The sequence below is a fragment of the Lepisma saccharinum genome, chromosome 9, assembly GCF_977018435.1.
Source record: "Lepisma saccharinum chromosome 9, izLepSacc3.1, whole genome shotgun sequence".
NCBI classification, from domain to species: domain Eukaryota; kingdom Metazoa; phylum Arthropoda; class Insecta; order Zygentoma; family Lepismatidae; genus Lepisma; species Lepisma saccharinum.
Window position 1 is genome coordinate 62,346,992 of NC_139237.1, and position 17,449 is coordinate 62,364,440.

General features: G+C 40.0%; 1 protein-coding gene across 1 annotated transcript in view; it reads left to right on the forward strand.

Annotated features, from left to right (window-relative positions):
* Nucleotides 1-17,449, forward strand: part of LOC145992692 (CD63 antigen-like) — a 75,637-nt gene that overhangs the window by 57,449 nt on the left and 739 nt on the right. The window lies entirely within an intron of this gene.

Genomic DNA, 17,449 nt, shown 5'->3' on the forward strand with positions numbered 1-17,449 from the left:
TGGAGTGCCCGTAAAGATTATTCACGTCAGTGTACATGATGTAGCTTGATGGTTGGGAGGGGTCGTAACCAGTGGCCATGTGGTGATTGTTGGCGTGTGCGAAGCGTTGGACACTTGGACCATGCCGCCCCGGATAGCTCTCTCGATGAAAAGCATGATATCAATATCGGAGATAAGTGAAAGTTTAATTTTAGTCAGCAGGAGCATGGCCGACCATGCCAGTCCAGGAAGGCTGTAAAAATATACAGGGTCCAGGTTGTAAATGTTTATCGCAGTCGCCCGAAACGCCTGGAACACATCGGCAAGAAGCGTCACATCAAGCTTCAGGTATGCATCGTGGTAATCACCGAAAGTTCGGCAACCCAACTCGACCCACATAGACTGAGCATGCTTGTACTCCTCGTCGGTAATACCTGAACCTCTCAGCTGGCTGTAGAACTTATCCTGGGGAGGCAGCAACTCTTCTTCGAACTTGGAAGGGTCTGTGACGTATTCGTAGGGGTAGACCCCTTTACGTCTGATGAGTGCGACATCTAAGTTCGGGAAACTTGATGTGGTAATGGCTAGTTGGTCGTCTCTGAGCTTCCCAGCAAGAGCATCGAGGCTTGCCTGGAGGAACCTCAGAGAGTCGAGGAACCGAAGCTCGATGCTGCTGCTTGAGTCGGGGATCGGCACCCACTTGCTGATGCTAATATAACGCTCCTCGTTCTGTGCCAGGACATTGATTCTCGCATTGTCGTACCCTAGATGTGTGACCAAGTGATGGAAATCATATCCCGAGCCATTGTGAAAAAAGACCGGTATGAAGCGCGGGTCCCTGGCTCTCAAGTTACATCTGTTGCACCACGGGCCAATGTAGCTTCCGGTCCCATAATGGTCATGGTGGTGGACCTTTTTGTTATCGTCAGTGAAGACCGAGTTGCAAACAGGACAATTTAGAGCCATTTCGTGCTGATGCTTGTTTTTGGGAGACAGAGGCAGCATGGGCTTGGGGGCCAACAGCACCTTCCCTATCTTGATGCCCTCCTGTTGCATTCTCTGCAGGAAGTGTTTGACCGGGTCGGGACCGCGATACACATAGGGCTCGGAGGCAATATGTTGGTCTCGCCACACCACAACATAGGAGTAACTCGAGGCCTCGTGGATTTGGAAAGGAATGGTAGAGGATGTTTCGGGGTTGGGCTCGCAGTTAGACAGAGGTTGAAGAAAGGCCTCGAAGTCTGCTACAATATAGGCAGGATGCTTCACCATAGCACTGTGCATGCGAAAGCACTCTACTGCACCAGGTTCGGGCAGGATAGTTCGTGCAGGCTTGTTGGTACCACAGTAGAGCATGTGGCGAGCTAGCTTCTCAGCAGCAATGTTGGGTCCTCTGATGCGCCGGTAATCCTGCTGTTCTCGATTATGAAATGTAGACAAGCACCTGCGACACACCTCGACGTGGTGACTATCACTGCTCCGTTGGGTCGAAACAAGCCGAGAGAGGGAACGGATAAGGGTGTAATGATGATGGGTTTCGTCCTTGATGAGCAGGAGGTTGATTTCTCGTACCTCGTTGTTGTTGCTCACGTTGCTCACCCGGATGGGGTGGACCTCATGTTTGTTCTCGGTGAGACCGTAAACATTGATGGCTAATTGCAGGCCCAACAAGTCACGAGCACGAACCTCAAACTTGCGAATATGCGAGACTTCTACAGGGTAGGCAATCCCGGCCATTGCATCCTCCAGTTCCGACTCATACTGCTTGTAGTGTGCAACATAGCGTGGACTGTTTTCCCTAGGTATAGGGTGTAATGCTGCCAGCACCGACCAGAGGAAGCATTTGGTGTCTTTGTTCTGAATATTGAGAACAGCTTTCCTTGCTTCAACCTCGGGTGGCAGGGCAATATAGCTAGACCCTGCCAGTGGCAGGAACTTGTTAAGTTTCAGACGAAGTTCGTGGGGGTCGCCACACAGCGAACCGCCCGAGCCTTCAGCCTGATGCTCCTCGTGCTTTGCCACAAGCTCCTCGACAAACTTGTCGTAGATGCTGTCGAGGTCAGTGACATCTGCCTGATGCAGTGTTTTTGCTTTTGTGGCATGGAAGAATTTATATATTTCATCAGACGGTTTCTTATACTTGCAGCATAGCACAGCATAGAATTTAGTGGAGTGTGTAGCCAATGCATCGTTGAGGATGGATATTATCTTAGCTCGCTCGCTCTCCAGAAAACTACGCACATCGCAGAAGCTGTCTGATGTTATGTCAAAGTCTTCTAATAAATGCTCAAACGCAAACCGGTCTGCTTTCTTTGCCAGCTTGACGCGTTTGGCAGGTGGCGATGCATCGAGGGAGGTTACTTCTACCTTTCGCTTGGAAGGTTGCGGTAGAGATGTTCCAGTGCTCTTGCAAGTAAGCTGGTGTCGCTTGAAGTTGGCAATAGTAATATTTTTTCCACACTTAGAGCACAGTTTGGTCGCACATATTCGCTTTCCCGGCACACAAGTACGACAGTGTCTTTGAAAATTTTTACTTGACACAGCAGTTTGGCACGTAGGGCAATTTTTTACAGAACGCATAATGCAGAGATTTTTTGGGGGTATGTTATTTAATATCCAATGCTGTGCAATGCAAAATATAATTGTTCACTTTTTTTAAACTATTTTCTATGACCTTATTTGGGTTTTTTTTCGCCAAATTATATGCTTCTAGTCTCCTATACAATACAATATACGTACAATATTGTCAACAGTATCATATTTGAGCAGGTCGCTTGTCACCTAAACACTACAGCTCACAGGTTGGTAAAATCTGACATGAAAGCAGATAATACGCTTAAGTCTTATTTATATATAATTTTCACGGGCGTACAATATTGTCAACAGTATCATATTTGAGCAGGTCGCTTGTCACCTAAACACTACAGCTCACAGGTTGGTAAAATCTGACATGAAAGCAGATAATACGCTTAAGTCTTATTTATATGTAATTTTCACGGGCGTACAATATTGTCAACAGTATCATATTTGAGCAGGTCGCTTGTCACCTAAACACTACAGCTCACAGGTTGGTAAAATCTGACATGAAAGCAGATAATACGCTTAAGTTTTATTTATATGTAATTTTCACGGGCGTACAATATTGTCAACAGTATCATATTTGAGCAGGTCGCTTGTCACCTAAACACTACAGCTCACAGGTTGGTAAAATCTGACATGAAAGCAGATAATACGCTTAAGTCTTATTTATATGTAATTTTCACGGGCGTACAATATTGTCAACAGTATCATATTTGAGCAGGTCGCTTGTCACCTAAACACTACAGCTCACAGGTTGGTAAAATCTGACATGAAAGCAGATAATACGCTTAAGTTTTATTTATATGTAATTTTCACGGGCGTACAATATTGTCAACAGTATCATATTTGAGCAGGTCGCTTGTCACCTAAACACTACAGCTCACAGGTTGGTAAAATCTGACATGAAAGCAGATAATACGCTTAAGTCTTATTTATATATAATTTTCACGGGCGTACAATATTGTTAACAGTATCATATTTGAGCAGGTCGCTTGTCACCTAAACACTACAGCTCACAGGTTGGTAAAATCTGACATGAAAGCAGATAATACGCTTAAGTCTTATTTATATGTAATTTTCACGGGCGTACAATATTGTCAACAGTATCATATTTGAGCAGGTCGCTTGTCACCTAAACACTACAGCTCACAGGTTGGTAAAATCTGACATGAAAGCATATAATACGCTTAAGTCTTATTTATATGTAATTTTCACGGGCGTACAATATTGTCAACAGTATCATATTTGAGCAGGTCGCTTGTCACCTAAACACTACAGCTCACAGGTTGGTAAAATCTGACATGAAAGCAGATAATACGCTTAAGTCTTATTTATATGTAATTTTCACGGGCGTACAATATTGTCAACAGTATCATATTTGAGCAGGTCGCTTGTCACCTAAACACTACAGCTCACAGGTTGGTAAAATCTGACATGAAAGCAGATAATACGCTTAAGTCTTATTTATATGTAATTTTCACGGGCGTACAATATTATTAAGAGCGTCAGTTTCCGTAGAGCTCTCTTTTTTCCATCTTCCCTCTATACAGTGAAGCTGTAGAAGACACAATTAGCTAACCTAGCATACAACATACCTTCCTAATTAATATGGATATTGTCACACATTCCTCTTATTTTATACTGTTGTAAATGGAAAAGATTATGTACGGTAAATGTTTTGTATATTATAGGGAAAAAATGCAAAATATCCCCCAATTTTAATTCGATCCACCTCTGAATCGAATTTTTACATATTCTCACGCCGGCACATATGTTGTTCTATTTTGCTTCTTTTACTTGCCTTGCTTAATTAACTCTCGTTAATTAGCATTTTTTTGGAAGAAGTCAACTAGAACAACATATGGCGGTATGAGAAATATGCAAATTAAAGAATATTTTAGTAATATAAGGGCCCTAGCAATTAGCTTCGTCGACTAAGAGTACTCTTTTAAACGTCTTTTTTTTTCTTTTTTAATATTCTTTATTTTATGCAGTAGGGTCTACTTACATGATCCTATGATAACATTACACATATATCAGATATATATTACATAATTAGGTGTATTTACAAGAAAAGGGCCTGCAAAAAATTTGCATAGAGTGTTTTGCGGTTGGCTTGGTCCATCTGGTAATAATGCTCACTGTAGTGATATTGCAGCGAAATTTGCATTGACACTGAATTATGTCCTAAAATATAATAAATATATTGAGCTACTAAAAACTGGACCGCTCTTACTTTAGTAAGAGGGAAGAACACAAAGTCTGGTAACAGTAAATGATCTACAGTAAATGTATCGGGCGACGTTCTACATATAGTACCAAGGCATTTACACAAATACGTCCATTGATCTACCGTTGCGGGACATGTTACGAGGCGATGTCGTAAAGTGTCTTCAGCTTGATGACAATTGGAACATACAGCACTGTCAGTCATTTGGTATCGCCACTTTCGAGCACCGGTCGCAATGGCATCGTGAACTACTAAGTACCACAAAGATCGAACGCGGTTAGAAAGATGAGATGCAGATATATTTCTCCATACGTTTGACCACACTACATTAGTTCGGAGAAGCACAATTCGTGGCTGGTGGTGTAACCTGCAAGTCAATTGGTTATAGAAAAATTTCACTGTCATGCCATCGACATCCATGTGAGGTGAACCGATTAGGAGATAGCAAAACTCGACAAGAGTTGTCCTCAAATAGTTGTAGTGGGAAGGGATCTTCCCTGGATAAATGGGTGTTCGCAGTTCCACTTCATCTATCAGAGTATGTAGTAATCTTGCTGTTAAACTCTCAGGGTATTGCAGAAGCAACTCAATGTTCCGTTGTAGAAACAAGGCCGAGGCTTGTCTCTCCACTTGGCGCAAGTTCAGTCCTCCTTTACTTGCTGGGAGGCATAACGTTTCATGTGCGACATGAAACAAATGTGCATGCCATATGAAGCGCGTTATCATCTTTCGTACTTGCGCCGCGTCTTTCGCAGTAACAGGCAAAACTTGCGCAGCATACCACAACTTCGATAATGCAAACATGTTCACATACTGTATTCTAGAGCGTAAGGATAATTGTCTATAACGATTCATGTTCAACACTGCCTGGATTTTTGGGAGAATAGTTGTAAAGGTTCTGGAGACAGTCTCTGTGATGGTCGTAGTGAAGTTTATTCCCAAAATTGTCACTTTATCAACAATGGGTATAGATACAGATTCAGTCCACAGAGTGGGGTTACACCCTAGGGGTAGGATTTTAGATTTCTTCTGGTTCAAACTAAGTCCCGTCTGCTTTCGTAACGTTTCAAGTACGGCCTCCATACGAGTCAAGTCTAGCCGATCTTTCACGATTACGGTTACATCATCTGCGTACGCACATATTTTGTGGTCTCTCCCAAGAAGCCTGAGTCCCTGAAGTTTTGCATGCATCAGTCGTAAAAATGGAGCCAGAGCTGCGCAGAATGCAAATAAGGAAAAGGGACATCCTTGACGAACAGAGCGCTGAATAGAAAAGGCTTGCAACAGAAAACCATCGATAGATAACTGAACTCGAGCTTCTCTGTATAAGCTCTGTATAGATTGTACAAAGAAATCACCACATACCACTTTACCAAAGTATTGGAAAAGATAGTCATGTCTGAGGGAGTCAAAGGCACTTTTGAAATCTAACGCCACTAAAGCAGCTTGAGAACCTTCAATATCTTGCATAGAAGTGATGATGTCACGTACACTAGTTAGAATGTGAAATATTTTACCACTTGTACCATATACATATTGATACGGCCCTAATAAAGTATCCGCAAATCGTTGCAACCTTCGGGTGATCAAACGTGCAAAGATTTTATAATCAGCACATAGTAATGTGATTGGCCGGAAATCTGGCTTTCTGGGCTGAGATATTTTGGGAATCAAAACCATAACACCCGTAAGACTCGTTCGTCCAAGGCGTTTCTTCGTAAACACCGCATTGAGCCAGCGTGTGAACAGGGGAGCCACCGTAGTCCAAAAGGTTTGGAACAATTCTATCGGGACACCATCGATTCCCGGAGCTTTACCTCTTTTTCCACTGTGAACAGACTCGTACACTTCTTTCTTTGAGAATGGCTGTTCTAAATAGCGACGATCATCTTCCGTTAACATGGGAAGGTCCATCCCTTGCAGTGGAGTGCGACGGGAGCTTTGATCTTCCTTCTCTTTAAACTGATCTGCATAAAAGTCCCGTAAGTACTTTCGTATTAACTTGGGTTCGGTTAGTCTCCCCGTGGCTGTATCGAGACACGTTATTCTCTTTCGCTGTGCACTGCGTCTCTCTGCTAACACCTGCACCAACGAGGCTTCTTCTTGTGCATCAAACATAGGAAGACGACTCCTAACATTGTAACCTTGCATACGCTCTCTGTGCATGCTCAGCAGCACTGCTTGCACTCGTTTCACTTCTTGCCGCACTGGCTTCCCTTGTATTACCTGTGTTGTTAGTTCGTGAAGCACTCTGTAGTAAAAGTTATATTTCTTATTGAAATCTGAGTATTTGTCACGACTATATGCTAAACAGAAATATTTAATGGAGGGTTTTAGAAAAGTGTCCCACCACATAATAATGTCAGTTTGACGTACGCTCATTTCTTCCCACTTCTTCCATTTTTGTTTAAATTCGGTACGAAATTGTTCATCTTCCAATAACCGTACATTGAACTTCCAAAATCCCCGCCCTCGTCCAACTGAAGGTACATCCAAACTCATGTCGAGTTGGACACTTAAATGATCACTAAAGCACGTTGGGAAAATTCGAATCGCAGATATTTTGCTAATCATGTGTGCACTAACGTAAAAACGATCAAGCCGACTCGCTGTGTCGGCACGTATGTATGTGTAGCCGTCTATATTCGGACCTTTAGCCACCCAAACATCGTGCAGTTTAAACCCTTCAACCAGCGCCTGCAAGCTAGGTGATGTATGGAATCCTGGATATTGGTCCTGTCTTCTTAGAGTACAATTAAAATCACCCACCAGCACAATGTTTTGACGGGAGCCACCTAATGCCTTCGCCACGTCTGTAGCGTAAAATATGTTCCGAGTATTTCTAGCGTTGGTACCTGATGGTGCATAAACATTACAAAACCACATGTTTCCTATTTGGATACATGTGATACGACCAGACGGGTGATGGTAAACTTCCGTTACATGGAGGCCTGATTTCACAACTATGGCGGTTCCTAGAGAATTGTGAGTAAAATTGTTAGACACGGTATATTCACTGCCCAGACAGAAATCGTCGGTCCCGACTTCTTGCAGGAAAATTACATCCAGGTGACTTTGCTTAATATAGTCCAAGAATGCATGATGCTTGACACTAGATTTCATCTTGTTAATGTTTATTGTTGCAAAATGATATATGGGGGTCATCATGTGGGATTCTGTACTAGTGTACCCGGTGGGAATGTTATGTGCATTTACTGACGTTAAACTATTTACCTTTTTCAATTTCACTACGACATGCGACAAACATAACCCTAATACCATTATAACGCGGACAACACACTTCATAACTAGGATATGGTAGACATATATCACACATTGACGTCAAGCGACCAATCAGAGCCGCCACTAGATTTCGCACTTTGGTCTCTTGTCGCACTCATCGTTCTACGCAGTCGCCGAGACACTGGAGACACCGAACGATGAGGGCCATCTTGCCGCCGTGTCGACGCCGTATCGTTCGTAGGGAGACTGCGTTTCTTCTTCTTTTTTGGTTCCTTCGTTGTTTTCGGAAGAGTGCCTGATGCGGGGGACGCCGTCTCGGAGTTCCCACTTTCACCTGCATGGTCATCTGCCTGCTGCATCGGACTATTGGGCACCTCGAGGGTAACGTCCATTGTTTCTTCCCCATTCTTCTCTGCTACGTGGGCTGCTTGGTTGACATTAACTTGGTCCACACTGACGGGGTTAGGGACGTCTGCTGGTGTCTTGTTTTCTACACTGGGTGGTAAAGTGGAATCTGGTACGGTATTTTTAGGTACACCCTGTAGTGAAGCTTGTACGTTGTCCTCATTTTCCTGGTCTCCGGAGCGTTTCAGATGCACAGGTAGTATAGTGGGTGTCGGGGTCATCATTTTCTCAGAAGCCGGCACATTCCTCGGGACAGGACGCGCCGCCCCGGCATAGGATGTATCTTCGGGTTTCTCCATTTGACGACGTCGGGACGGACAGGTAACGTAAAAATGGTCACTAAGGTCACAGTAACTGCAAGTACGGTCTTGCCCGCTATATGTCACCCAGTATCGTCCGCCACTGATTGTGACGTACGATGGAATCGCACGAGTTAGATTCATTTTGGCGATTTTACGGCCAGTTCTTACCGGATAAATGTGATCACTGGAATACCGTTCATCGTCCAAGGATATTATCTGACCGTACGTACTCAGGACCGATCGAATGGCGTCATCGGACAGTTCACTCGGGACAACGTGCACTCTAACTATCACGTAATTTGCATCCGCCCACGTAACAAGCACTGGACAATCCCCGTCTTCGTCTTTATATTTATATTCTCCGTTTGACTGTAGCAACAACTGTTCACACACTACTTTCGATAGTAGTTTCAGAAATATACAACGTCTATAATTGTCTACTTCAATACTTACGACTTGTTCCGGTTTCAATTTCATGGTCTTGCTGATCCAATTGTGTATTTCCGTCGAAGTTGGTTTCCTTTGCACTTGACTGAAGTTCAGTTTTAGTGTATTCAATCTCTTGATTACCATGTTGGCAGCGTCGCTGTGGTTCACTTCAACCGGACTCGCGAGTAATACGCGCTACGTGACTTCGAGCTATTAGAGAGACGCGCAAACACAACCGTCTCAGACCACTGCTCGAGCCAGACTGAAAGTCTTATTTATATATAATTTTCACGGGCGTACAATATTGTCAACAGTATCATATTTGAGCAGGTCGCTTGTTACCTAAACACTACAGCTCACAGGTTGGTAAAATCTGACATGAAAGCAGATAATACGCTTAAGTCTTATTTATATGTAATTTTCACGGGCGTACAATATTGTCAACAGTATCATATTTGAGCAGGTCGCTTGTCACCTAAACACTACAGCTCACAGGTTGGTAAAATCTGACATGAAAGCAGATAATACGCTTAAGTCTTATTTATATGTAATTTTCACGGGCGTACAATATTGTCAACAGTATCATATTTGAGCAGGTCGCTTGTCACCTAAACACTACAGCTCACAGGTTGGTAAAATCTGACATGAAAGCAGATAATACGCTTAAGTTTTATTTATATGTAATTTTCACGGGCGTACAATATTGTCAACAGTATCATATTTGAGCAGGTCGCTTGTCACCTAAACACTACAGCTCACAGGTTGGTAAAATCTGACATGAAAGCAGATAATACGCTTGTCTTATTTATATGTAATTTTCACGGGCGTACAATATTGTCAACAGTATCATATTTGAGCAGGTCGCTTGTCACCTAAACACTACAGCTCACAGGTTGGTAAAATCTGACATGAAAGCAGATAATACGATTAAGTTTTATTTATATGTAATTTTCACGGGCGTACAATATTGTCAACAGTATCATATTTGAGCAGGTCGCTTGTCACCTAAACACTACAGCTCACAGGTTGGTAAAATCTGACATGAAAGCAGATAATACGCTTAAGTCTTATTTATATATAATTTTCACGGGCGTACAATATTGTCAACAGTATCATATTTGAGCAGGTCGCTTGTCACCTAAACACTACAGCTCACAGGTTGGTAAAATCTGACATGAAAGCAGATAATACGCTTAAGTCTTATTTATATGTAATTTTCACGGGCGTACAATATTGTCAACAGTATCATATTTGAGCAGGTCGCTTGTCACCTAAACACTACAGCTCACAGGTTGGTAAAATCTGACATGAAAGCAGATAATACGCTTAAGTCTTATTTATATGTAATTTTCACGGGCGTACAATATTGTCAACAGTATCATATTTGAGCAGGTCGCTTGTCACCTAAACACTACAGCTCACAGGTTGGTAAAATCTGACATGAAAGCAGATAATACGCTTAAGTCTTATTTATATGTAATTTTCACGGGCGTACAATATTGTCAACAGTATCATATTTGAGCAGGTCGCTTGTCACCTAAACACTACAGCTCACAGGTTGGTAAAATCTGACATGAAAGCAGATAATACGCTTAAGTCTTATTTATATGTAATTTTCACGGGCGTACAATATTATTAAGAGCGTCAGTTTCCGTAGAGTTCTCTTTTTTCCATCTTCCCTCTATACAGTGAAACTGTAGAAGACACAATTAGCTAACCTAGCATACAACATACCTTCCTAATTAATATGGATATTGTCACACATTCCTCTTATTTTATACTGTTGTAAATGGAAAAGATTATGTACGGTAAATGTTTTGTATATTATAGGGAAACAATGCAAAATATCCCCCAATTTTAATTCGATCTACCTCTGAATCGAATTTTTACATATTCTCACGCCGGCACATATGTTGTTCTATTTTGCTTCTTTTACTTGCCTTGCTTAATTAACTCTCGCTAATTAGCATTTTTTTGGAAGAAGTCAACTAGAACAACATATGGCGGTATGAGAAATATGCAAATTAAAGAATATTTTAGTAATATAAGGGCCCTAGCAATTAGCTTCGTCGACTAAGAGTACTCTTTTAAACGTCTTCAGCTAGATCGTATTACTACGCGAGGACGTTTAAAATATTTGGGTGTTGAAAAAGTTTGACCTACTTTTTTATTTCTATTGTTTGCTAATAGATGGCGCTGATAGTACCTCCTCTCACTCTCTCCCCTCTTCTCCTCTCCCCCTTTTTCTCCTCCTCCTCTGCTGTATGACAAATAGCACAAACATAAAATCAAGATTTTGGAGAGCAAAACATAAAATTTGCATGCATCTGATGTCGAACTAGGAACTTTATCTTTCGGGGAGTCAACATTATTTTTTTACTCAGTCGTCATATAACATGAACACACGCAAACATTCACATGTGCTTTTATTATTTTGTGTTCGGTAAGTACAAGTATATTCTTACATAAATTATTGTTTAATTTAATAAATTGTAAACTCGAAGCCTGCTATACTAACACTCCTTCTGTGTTTCATTATACTATTGAAAGCGAATGTTGCGTGCATACGGAAATAACACAGAAAAAAAAAGCGGATGGAAGCAATTTAAAATCAGTGGAGCAAGGTTAGTATTACGAGAACGTAAAAACATGTGCTTTCATTCAACTTCGAAAAATAAGAATAAATATGTGCATACAGAACACATATGCTTTCTTTTCACAGTTGTAAAATCATATAAATTGTACATGAAGTAAGTTACGGGAAGGCTCTTTCTTTTATGTCTGTGTATATGTTGTACAATTAGGTACAAGTATTGTACAATTAGGTACAAATTGTTGTACAATTATTTTCCCCAGTTGTCCAGTTGGAGTTGGGGGCATAACACTGGTACTATTTGTACTCACAGTGCTTACTCATGTATTTTGTTTAATATTTTATTTCAAATTCACTGTCAGAAACTAGTGTTGCCAGTTCCTGGATGTAGGTTTAGCTACTCTGTTGGTTGTCACTGTCAAGCTTCCAGTATTCGTACAGCATAAAAAGCTATAACCCCCCTCTCAAAATATATACATTGTATACGCCAAGATGCTCAATAGCCTAGCAACACATCATGAAAAAACATGCCAAGAGGACCCAATGGGTTTATAAGTCAGTGTTGCCAACTCCTATTTGTAGGTTAGCTTAGCCTGTGAAAGATCATATAGTAGAATTTTTGTAGAGTGGGTAGGCAACACCGACGAGGCTCAAATAATGATTCGAGCCTCAAATGATAATTCGAGCCTCGTCAGTGTTGCCAATTCCTATTTGTAGGTTAGCTTAGCCAGTGAAAGATCATATAGTGGAATTTTCTTCGGATGGGTTGGCAAAACCCAAGCCTCAAAGAAGGAACATCCAATAGAGTTGCCAAATATAAAAAGAGGACAATAGGTCCCCCTCATAAAAGGCTACAGTAAGAGCCCACAGGTCGCCAACACTAGGCCCCCAACAGTGTTGCCAGACATAAAAAATACATGGACCCCTCAGGCCCTTTGATGAAAATTTACAGTGAAAAACCCAGTAGGTTAACAACACTGTCAAAAAATCTACGGTAGTGTTGCCAGATGTAAACAGGGGACAGTAGACCCCCCTCATAAAAGGCTACAGTAAGAGCCCACAGTGTTGCCAACTCTGTGCCCCCAACAGTGTTGCCAGACATAAAAAATACATGGGCCCCTCAGGTCCTTTGATAAAAGTTTACAGTGAAAAACCCAGTAGGTTAACAACACTGTCAAAAAATCTACGGTAGTGTTGCCAGATGTAAACAGAGGGCAATGGACCCCCCTCATAAAAGGCTACAGTGGGCCCACAGTGTTGCCAACTCTGTGCCCTCAAAATATACATCATAAAAGGCTACGACGAGCCTCAAGTGATGATTCGAGCCTCAAAAGATTATTCAGAACCGGGCCACCTGCACTACTCCGAATTTATGTTTGGTAGTAAAATGGCAACCGACGGTGCTGTTGTGCGAGTCATTCGGAAAAGCAAAGGGTTATTCGAGCCCTTAGAGGGTAAATTCTTCTCCGATTCTACCTGCTGTTTACGCGCACGTTAACTCTTCTTCTCCTCTGTTGTGAACGTGGCAACAAAATGTTTAAGTTTCCTTCGCAAAGGAAACGCAGAGTTCCGATTGGTAGGGTTGCAAGGCACGTGCCGGCTGCGGCGCTACTGTCGGTGGGTGGAAACACTCAGGTGAAACCTAGCAAGATTGAGTAGACAACACCACCCCGTGGGGGATACTTTCCCAGATTAAACCTTCTGGGGTATACTTAAACTGAACGCAACTTTTAACTGGCGGCTGGGAAACAGCAATCAGCTGAATTTTCATCGACTGAAATCGGACATTTTCGATTTTCACCTGTTACATTTGATTAGAAAGAGAAGGGTTTTAAAAAGATCGACGGGAAACATAGAGTTGAATGTCTGGGAAGCTTCGTTCATTGCAGAAGAACACTGGAATAAATTAAATAATGAAAATGGTAACATAGATCCAGTATGGAGTTTTCTTTTTCACAAATGGAGTAAGCCACCATCTTTAAAATTTAATGTAAGAGACTTTGTGAAAACGATGACTTTGCATTACCTGATGATATATAGGATTCATAATTTTAAATAAAAAAATAATGTGATCAATTTTTTTATCTGAAATAAAAATAAAACTGACTGTTTCTTCCCACAGTTAAGTTGCTATATTACAACAATGTAACATTGACAACATCCATTATATAACGGATTCTTTTGGTTTAAAAAATTGCTATCCATTGTTATAACTGTATCTTTGATCAAAATGAAAATAAATGTCTGATGAAGGGAGCGTGTGTTCTCCTGAAACGTCACAACGAAAAAATGTTTTCTTATGCTTGTAATAACCGTAAACTACAGGAAAATAATTACACCACATTAACGCCATAAGGCACTATGCTGCAATGCGTGTGATGAGGCGGAGGAGGAGGGATCAGGATCGGTACGCAATGGCAAGCCGTACCTGTCCCCTTTTATAGGTGATCATTTCTGAACATACTACAATATTTCAAGTAGTTCTCATGATGAGCAAAATATCAATACAACTTGAAGAGGTAAAAAAAAATCATTGTGTGTATATATATAATTTACTTTAGCTGGTTCAGGCGTAGAGCTGAAAACTCTGCACTGTAAAAAAGCCATGTCAAGAATCAGCAATATAAGGCCATGGATGTTCCCAAGGTAAAATATTCCGGAGGTAAAATAGTCCCCCGTTCGGATCTCCGGGTGGGGACTACTTTGGGAGGTCCCTGGACTAAGGATAAGAACTACGTTAGGAATAAGGATAGTAAATTAGGCACCTGGAATGTTCTGAGCCTTTACCGGCCTGGGGCATTTCAGGGTACAGTTAATGAGATAGTTAAGTATAAATTAGATGTAGTAGCTGTCCAGGAAGTTAGGTGGCCAGGAGAAGGGAATTGTAAAACTAAAAATTATACTTTTTTCTATGCTAGTACTGAAAATCATAATTTTGGAACAGGCTTTTTCATAAATAATAGAATTATCTCAGCTCTTAAAACAGTAGAATTTATTAATGATAGGATATCATATGCAGTTTTCCAGGGTAGGTGGTGTAAAATTATTTTAATAAACATACATGCACCAACGGAAGATAAAGATGATAATACTAAAGATGATTTTTATACAGAGTTAGAACAGGTCTTTGATAAATTTTCTCAGTATGATATGAAAATTCTGTTAGGTGACTGTAATGCACAGATTGGCAAAGAAGAGACATTTAAACCCACGATTGGTAAAGAAAGTCTTCATGAATTAAGTAATGATAATGGTATAAGATTGATTACTTTTGCAACCTCAAAGAATTTAATTATGAAAAGTACCACTTTTAAACATAAAGATATCCATAAATATACCTGGTCTTCTCCAGATGGTAAAACTCATAATCAGATAGATCATATTCTCATTGATAAGAGAAGGCATACTAGTATAATTGACGTTCGTACACATAGAGGTGCTGACTGTGCCAGTGACCATTATTTAGTAATTGCTAAATTAAGAGAAAGACTCTCAGTGATAAATCATAAGCAACAAAATCTAAAAGTTATAAAATTTGATACAGGAAAGTTTACTGATGAAAGAACTAAGAAAGATTGCCAAATTAAACTGTCAAATAGATTTGATGTTTTGCAGGATTTAAATGATGATGAAAATATAAATGAAACAGACGTAAATAAGAATTGGGAGCACATACGTAATGCAATAAAATCAGCAGCTAAAGAAAGTATAGGATACCATAAACCGAGAAAAAGTAAGCCATGGTTTGATAATGAATGTCATAATCTAATAGAAATAAGAAATCAGGCTAGACTTAGGTGGTTAAATAACTCTGATGATACAAATCTAAACAATTATAATAGAATAAAGCGAGAAGTTAACCGCACATTTAGAAGTAAAAAAAGAGATTACTTGAAAAGCAAAATTAACTAAATTGAAACAAACAGCAAAAATAAAAATATCAGAGATTTGTATAAAGGTGTAAATGAGTTTAGAAAGGAGTGGCAACTTAAAGTAAACTTGATAAAAGATAAAGACGGTGATTTTCTAGCTGACCCAAGCGATATTCTAAATACATGGAAGAACTACTTTAATGACCTTTTAAATGTCCATGTAGGAGATAAATCAGAAGTGAATGAAGTACACACAGCAGAACCTTTAGTTCCAGAACCTAACTTGACTGAAGTTAAAGATGCTATTAAAAGGCTAAAGAATAACAAAGCACCTGGCATTGATTTAATACCAGCTGAGTTAATTAAATATGGTGGAAATTCATTAATATGTCAAATTCATAAATTAATTTGTTTAATATGGAATAAAGAAGAAATCCCTCAACAGTGGAAAGAATCCATAATTGTTCCTGTGTTTAAAAAAGGTGATAAAATGAACTGCAATAATTACCGTGGAATTTCTCTGCTCTCAACAACATATAAAATATTATCTAACATTCTTTTAACAAGACTAACCCCATATGCAAATGAAATTATAGGTGATTATCAATGTGGATTTAAACGCAACAGATCAACTACAGATCAAATTTTTCACATCAGACAGACACTTGAAAAAAAGTGGGAATATAATCAAAATGTCCATCAGCTATTCATTGATTTCAAAAAAGCATATGATGCGGTCAAGAGAGATAAATTATATAATATATTAGTAGAGTTTGTAATACCTAAGAAGCTTGTTAGTATGATGAAAATATGCACCAGTGAAACGGAAAGTAAAATTCGTGTGGGTATTAGTATGTCTGACAAATTTACAATTCATGATGGGTTAAAACAAGGAGATGCATTATTTCCATTGCTCTTTAATTTTGCCTTAGAATATGCTGTTAGGAAGGTAAACGAAACTAAAGAAGGACTAAAATTAAATGGTGTGACTCAGTTGTTAGCATATGCAGATGATGTAGACTTACTGGGGGATGATGTGAATACAATTAAGAATAATGCTAAAATATTTTTCAAAACTGCTAAAGAGATAGGTTTGGAAGTTAACAAAGAGAAAACTAAATATATGCTTACAGGCCGAAACCAAGTGTTAGGTAATAATCAAAATCTAATTATTGATAACAACTCGTTTGAAACAGTTTCCAAATTCAAATACTTAGGAGTAATATTAACAAATGAAAATTATATTAAAGAGGAAATAAAAAGTAGGCTTAATTCAGGAAATGCATGTTACTTCTCTCTTCTTAAACTTTTGTCTTCTCGTTTAATATCTAAGAAATTAAAAGTTAAAATATACAAAACCGTAATTTTGCCTGTAGTATTATATGGGTGTGAAACTTGGTCCCTTACATTGAAAGAGGAACATAAATTGAGGGTATTTGAAAATAGGATCCTTAGGAAAATATTTGGACCTAAAAGGGATGAGGAGACAGGTGAGTGGAGAAGGTTACATAATTTAGAACTACATAATTTGTATTCATGTCCAGATATTATTAGAATAATTAAATCAAGAAGACTTAGGTGTGCAGGCCATGTGGCACGAATGGGAGAGGAAAGAGGAGTTTGCAGGATTCTTGCTGGGAAACCTGATGGTAAGAGACCTGTAGGAAGGCCAAGACGAAGATGGAGGGACAACGTCGAGATGGACCTAAGGGAAATCGGTAGGGATGGAAAAGAGTATATAGATCTTGTTCAAGATAGGGACAGATGGAAGGCCTGTGTTGCTGCAGCCATGAACCTTCGGGTTTAAGAAGGCTAG